Raw genomic sequence first — 6,000 nt, forward strand, 5'->3', positions numbered from 1 at the left:
TTTAAATAAAAAATAGCTTTTGTGACCTCTGCAGTTTTGTACTATTGAGGTCAGGCCTGGTGAATAATGTATCATGAGGCTATCCATTATTAATTCTTACAATCTGCAGTAAACAGTGAAGATGTAGTCTCCTCTCTCTTGCCTCCTCCACTGGAAGCACTCAACCTGCCAACTGTTTTTCATAACACAACTTCTTTCTCTTTATGTTCTCTGAAGCTACAATTGGAAACCTCATCACAAAACATTTTTGCACTGGGCCCTAGTAGAATTCCCAGCATGCTGTTTATTTCTAGGCAAATAGAGTTTTAAAGATGCATTGCGCTGCAGCTTGCTGGACAATATTCAGAGAACTGGAACATCTTCTATAAAACCACTAACCACACAGTCCAAAGCACAAACAAATCAAACAGCACTAAAATCCCACTCTTCAATCAACACAACATCCAGGCCTGTCATATCTCCACAACAGCTGTACTGAGAATGACTCCTGCATACAGGCGGGGAGGAAGGGGGGTTCTTTTTAAAGGAAGATGCATGCACAAGTGACTGGCAAAAAGCAGAGAGAGAGAGAGAGAGAGAGAGAGAGAGAGAGAGAGAGAGAGAGACAGAGAGAGAGAGAGAATAATAATAAAACTTGGCAATCTTTTCCAATTTTCTCTCTCCATATTTAATGGTGCCTGGCATTTCTATGGGTGACATTTAATATTTGAAAGGGCATAATTTCCTTCAGTGCATGGAGGAGTTTTGTTATGTTTCTGAAAGATACAGAAAAAAGTCATGTCTTTACTTGGGATCTGCCTTGAATTCTTACCAGTCTGTTTGGTTGGATGCTTCCCTGCCCTTAATCTAGCTACATTGTACCTCAACCACATCTACATAAATTCTCTATTTGGTATTCCTTTACATGTCTGCAGTCACCCGCACTAGCAAGACAAATTAGCTATGCTGCGGATGAAGGTGGCGAGAGCAAAACTTAGTCTGTTGCATCTCTAGTTAAGTTCTTCTGAGACCAGGCATCTTGTAAGGTACCTGGGACAGAGGAAGCTGCCTCAGGAAGGCTGGAAGGAGCCCACACTTCTTAGACACACGAGCACTCTTTTGGGATATTCTAAACATTATGCCTTTTAGTATAGTTTTGCTGAAAGAAGATTCTATTCATTTAAAACAGGCAACAATAAAAGACATATGAAATGAACTGAAGCCATTTCACAAATAAGGAAAGCTATAAAAGATCAGAGTTTTGCCTTTGGCAGAAACTGAAGATATGAACTGTTGTTGCATTATCGGGGCTAAAGGAACAAGACAGGAAGCATCAACAAACGGGATAAACACCAATGACCATGAAATAGAATGCTTATGCTAGAAAACATTACTTCAGCAACACTAAGGATACCATCACATGCCTGCTGAAAGCTTTTGAGACCCACACAATTTACTTCTTTTCCAGTAGGAAGAAAATCTTTCAGTTTCCACCTGACCAATGACAGACACAAAAGAGTGGCTGTGATCAGGGTACCACTCTGATAAGATGTGGAGGTTTTTATTTTTGTTTTTTAAAAGAAAAACTTACTTAACACCACATTGGGATTGGAGAGATGACTCAGCAATTAAGATTATTTTCCCATTTTGCAAATAATCAAGGTTCAGTCCCCAGCATCCACACAACTTCTCATAACCCTCTGGAACTCCAGTTCCGGGAGATCTGATGCCAATTTTAAGCTTCTGTGGGCACCAGGCACACATGTGCCTAGACAAACATGTAGCAAAACACTCATACCCACAAAAGAAAAGTAAATAAATCTTTAAAAGAAAAATAATTTTACCTCCTAAGTGAGTACTTGATGTAATGAGAATAAACAGAAGAGATATACTTGTTTTCAAAGGAAACTTTTTGAATCAGGATTATTTCTTTTCTTAAGATTGAGAATCCAAGAAGAAAAGCAAAGAGATACGGAAGCAAGATGCAGACCAGCTGTGAAGAAGGAAGGATTTCATGGGAGGAAGGATGAGAGAAGGCAATGGGACATAACTGTGATTAAAAGAGTTTGTATTCAGACATGCCTTTGTCAAACATAAAAATAATAAAGCAAAAATTTTTGGAGTGGTTGGCTCTAATAAGCTTGGGGAAAGTGCTGTTTCAAAAGGACCATGTGTCACAGTGTACAGACAAGAGTGGGTGCTTCTGTCAATACCTAGCTGGAGGAAAGTGAAATAAACTCCAATGTGGTATTTGGAAGAGCTGTACAGGTAAGATGCTAAGGAGTCCAGGAGAGGCATGATGGGGAAAGCACTTGCCGTGTAACAACTGTGTGGACCCGAGTTTAAGTGTAATTTCCCTAGAATTCATGCAAAACCCATGCAAATAATGCAAGAGTCTATAATCCCAGATCTACAAGGAAGATGGGAAGCAGAGCCATAGACTTCCTGACAGCCTTCAGCTCAGGTAGCCTCTGCGTTCAGCACCAAAGCAATAGAGTCCCTGTTTTGAGGTGATCAACAATCCCTAAGGTTGTCCTCTTACCTCCACATGTGTGTTGTGGCACATGCATGTCCATGTTCATACACACTCATCACATCAGATGTTAGAAAAAGCAGGTAAGAGACATTATTTCAATGAAATTGTGAACAGGTTTACAGAATGGAATTAATGACTTTGTTAATTTCACCTTTGAATTATCAGTGCTGTGATGAAACATCTTAACCAAGAGAAACTTGCAGATGAAAGGGGTTATTTCATCAGGGGGTTATTCTCTCCATCAATGAGGGAAGTCAGAACAGAAACTTGGAGGCAGGAATTGAAGCAGGGACCATGGAGGGACCCTGCTTACTGGATTGTTCCCATTGACTTGCTTAGCTTACTTTGTTATACAATTCATGACCACCTACCCAGGATGGCATGGATGACAATGGGCTAGGCCTTCCTACATCAAATATTCATACAGAAAATTCACTGCAGACTTGCCCATAGGCAATCTGATGGAGGCATTTTTCTCAGAAGAAGTTCCTTTCAAGGTATCTGTAGCTTGCGTCCTCCTTAATGATAGATGCCTTGATAAGAATTAGAACTCAGGACTGCTGATCTCAAGGAGCATTTCATTATTAAAAGTTAAATAAAGAGGCCAGGTGTGATGGTGCATGCCTTTAATCTCAACACTCTAGAGGCAGGTGGATCTCTGTGAGTTAGATGGCAGCATGATGTATACAGAGAGTTACAGGAAAGCCAGAGCTACATAAAAGAGTGATCTGTCTCAAAAAACAAACAACAAAAAAAAAAAAAAGAAAAGAAAAAAGATTAAAAAAGACTTGTTCATCTATTTCATTGAAAACTAATGATTAACACTTGAATGTCATGAAAGAGGTAACTCACCCAGATATCAAGTTGAATATGTCTAAAAGTAAGGCAATTTTAGTTCCTTCTCTCATAGAAGATTCTGTATTTTATTTGCAAGCTTGATGACAAGCTTGTGGCATTTAAAGCAAAATTAATGTGATGCTGAAATATCAAAACATAAAATGTTTGCACATCAAGTACCTATTGATTATTAATTTATGTTAGACATTATTTTCTAAGTACTAAATTCAATGTATCTAGACAAGACTATATTTTACAAATAATTTATCTTAATTATTTGGAAGGAGGTTGTCCCAGAAGAGGTACTGGATTCCCTCTGGTAAGAGTTACAGGCAGTAGTGAGTTGCCTGAAATCAGCCCCAGGAACTGAATCCTGGTCCTCTGAAAATATTGTATGTGGCCTTAATCACTGAACCATATCTCCAGTCTTTATAGTTAGCTACCTTAAACGGTGTAAGCTCTCTCTATTCTTCCTAGGAGTCCTTAAGATAATTAACCCAAAATTCTCAAGATTTATTCTACTAATTACATAGAAAATCAGGTAACAACTAGTTCTCTCCTAATTGTCTTTGGTGTAGGTGAATGTCAGTAATGATGTCAGCTTTTTCTAAGCTGTCCTAGAGCTCTGGATACATTTCAACATTGACACCTTTATCTGGCTTTTCATCTATTTATTCATTCAAATAATCCAGTATTCTAATAGTGGCTTTCTTTGAAAAACTTCAGCACAGCATTCCCTGGGGAGTATCCAAAATAGTTTCCTTAGTTACAAGTAGAAAACATACTGATTTTCAAAAGAACTGGCCAAATAAATTATACATGTAATTCCAAACATGTGATACAAAGTCATCCTTATAATGCCAAATAGAAAGTTCATGTAGATGTTAGAATAGAAACTTCATTAGATAAGTGTATGGTGTGGATTTTATCGATTGTTTAGACCTATGTTAGGATCAAAAGAGTTTTAGATATTTATATCTTATGAACTTAGGGCAATTTTCAATAGTGGAGGAAGTGTGTTAATTACATTGTGCAATGTGTACATGTGCAATATACAACACTTCACAATGCACCAAGAAGTGCTGGCATCTTCCTTTACTTACTTTTAATTCCTAGAAACAAGGCTATTAATAAACCTCAGGGTTGATTATGTGTTTGTTTTTATGTCCTTCATTAATGGAAGTTAGGAACCCCCTTATTATTTTTGCTTATACTCTACTTTCTGTGTAGGAACATTGCAGTATCCACACTTAAATAGGAGGACCTTAGACAATGGCTGCACGAAGGACAGTTCATCATACTAATTCAGACACTTCTTCCAACATTCTAATATATCTCAAAACTGCCACTGTTGCTTGATCAACAGTTCTATGGTTTCCTGACTGGATGTTCTTCCTACTGGAAGTGTTATTACTATCTCTTTCTGCCTCTGTGATGGGGCATCAAAGCCTGATTTCTTAGCCCACAAAAGTAGAGAAGGCTATATATCAGATGTTTAAAAAAGGATAATATGTAGATATATAGATATGTGTGTGTTATAAAATATACATATATGTAATGTTAAAATTATATATGTATATGTTTGTGGGAATGCGAGGGATTCCTGAAGGAGCTGTCCCTTCCTTAGGTTCAAAATATAGTGGTGACTTGGAAAATATAAAACTGCTTTTATCTCAGATTTGTACCAGGGCCTCTGAATCCCACACAGCTTTAGGGACAACATTATGAAATGGAAATCTGTTTGTAAGACCAGCCTGTGGATCTGTTCTCAGGACAAATAGAAATTTAATTAATTATGTGAATCAGTAGAGCAAACACAGACTCAACCCTCAGATCATTTTTTAGACTTAAATTCTTTCTGATTATTATGCATTTCCTTAGCTAATTCCTTTGCTTTCTTACAAAAGTATCAATATGAAATATTTTAAACATAGTGAAGAAAACAGCAAATTAAGAAAACATCAAGAAAGATGAATCTTGGAAACTTTGCTCTGAATCAATATGTAATTTTCAGAAAAAATTTAATGATCATGATATTTATACATATATAAAGTTTCAAAATAATAAAACAATATTATACCATGTTATTAAAATATAATTTTACATTTTGACATTCAAAATTATATTTTGAATGGAATTAAATGTTGTAGTACAATAGGAGTCCTTATGTTTTCTTTTTCTTTTACATAAAATAATCCTATTGTGATTTGCATTTTATACGTTCACGTTATATAAAACCATGTATACATGTAAATACACACATGTAGTATATACCTTAAGGAAGTTTCCAGACTTCACATTATTTTCATAATAAAATTTGTTTCTGTTTATTTATTTATTCAGTGTTTACACATGCTATGTTTGATGTGTGGAGATCAGAGGATACCATTAGGGAGCCACCTGTCTCTTTCTATTGTGTGGGTCCCAGACATCAGCTGAGGTCATCAGGCTTGGCTCAAGAGCCTTTGCCATCTGATCCATCCTGCAGGCCCTATAAGTAGTATTTTTAAAAATCATTTAATCTAAGGTATTCCTTCCACTGAATAATGTCTTCCTTTTCAAATTTATTGATGAGTCTATTTAACTTTTCTATACCATCAAGGTATTTTTTCCTCTAATACTTTAAAATGGAATCTATCATTGTAATG

Source organism: Phodopus roborovskii, unplaced genomic scaffold (assembly GCF_943737965.1).
Source record: "Phodopus roborovskii unplaced genomic scaffold, PHOROB, whole genome shotgun sequence".
Lineage (NCBI taxonomy): Eukaryota > Metazoa > Chordata > Mammalia > Rodentia > Cricetidae > Phodopus > Phodopus roborovskii.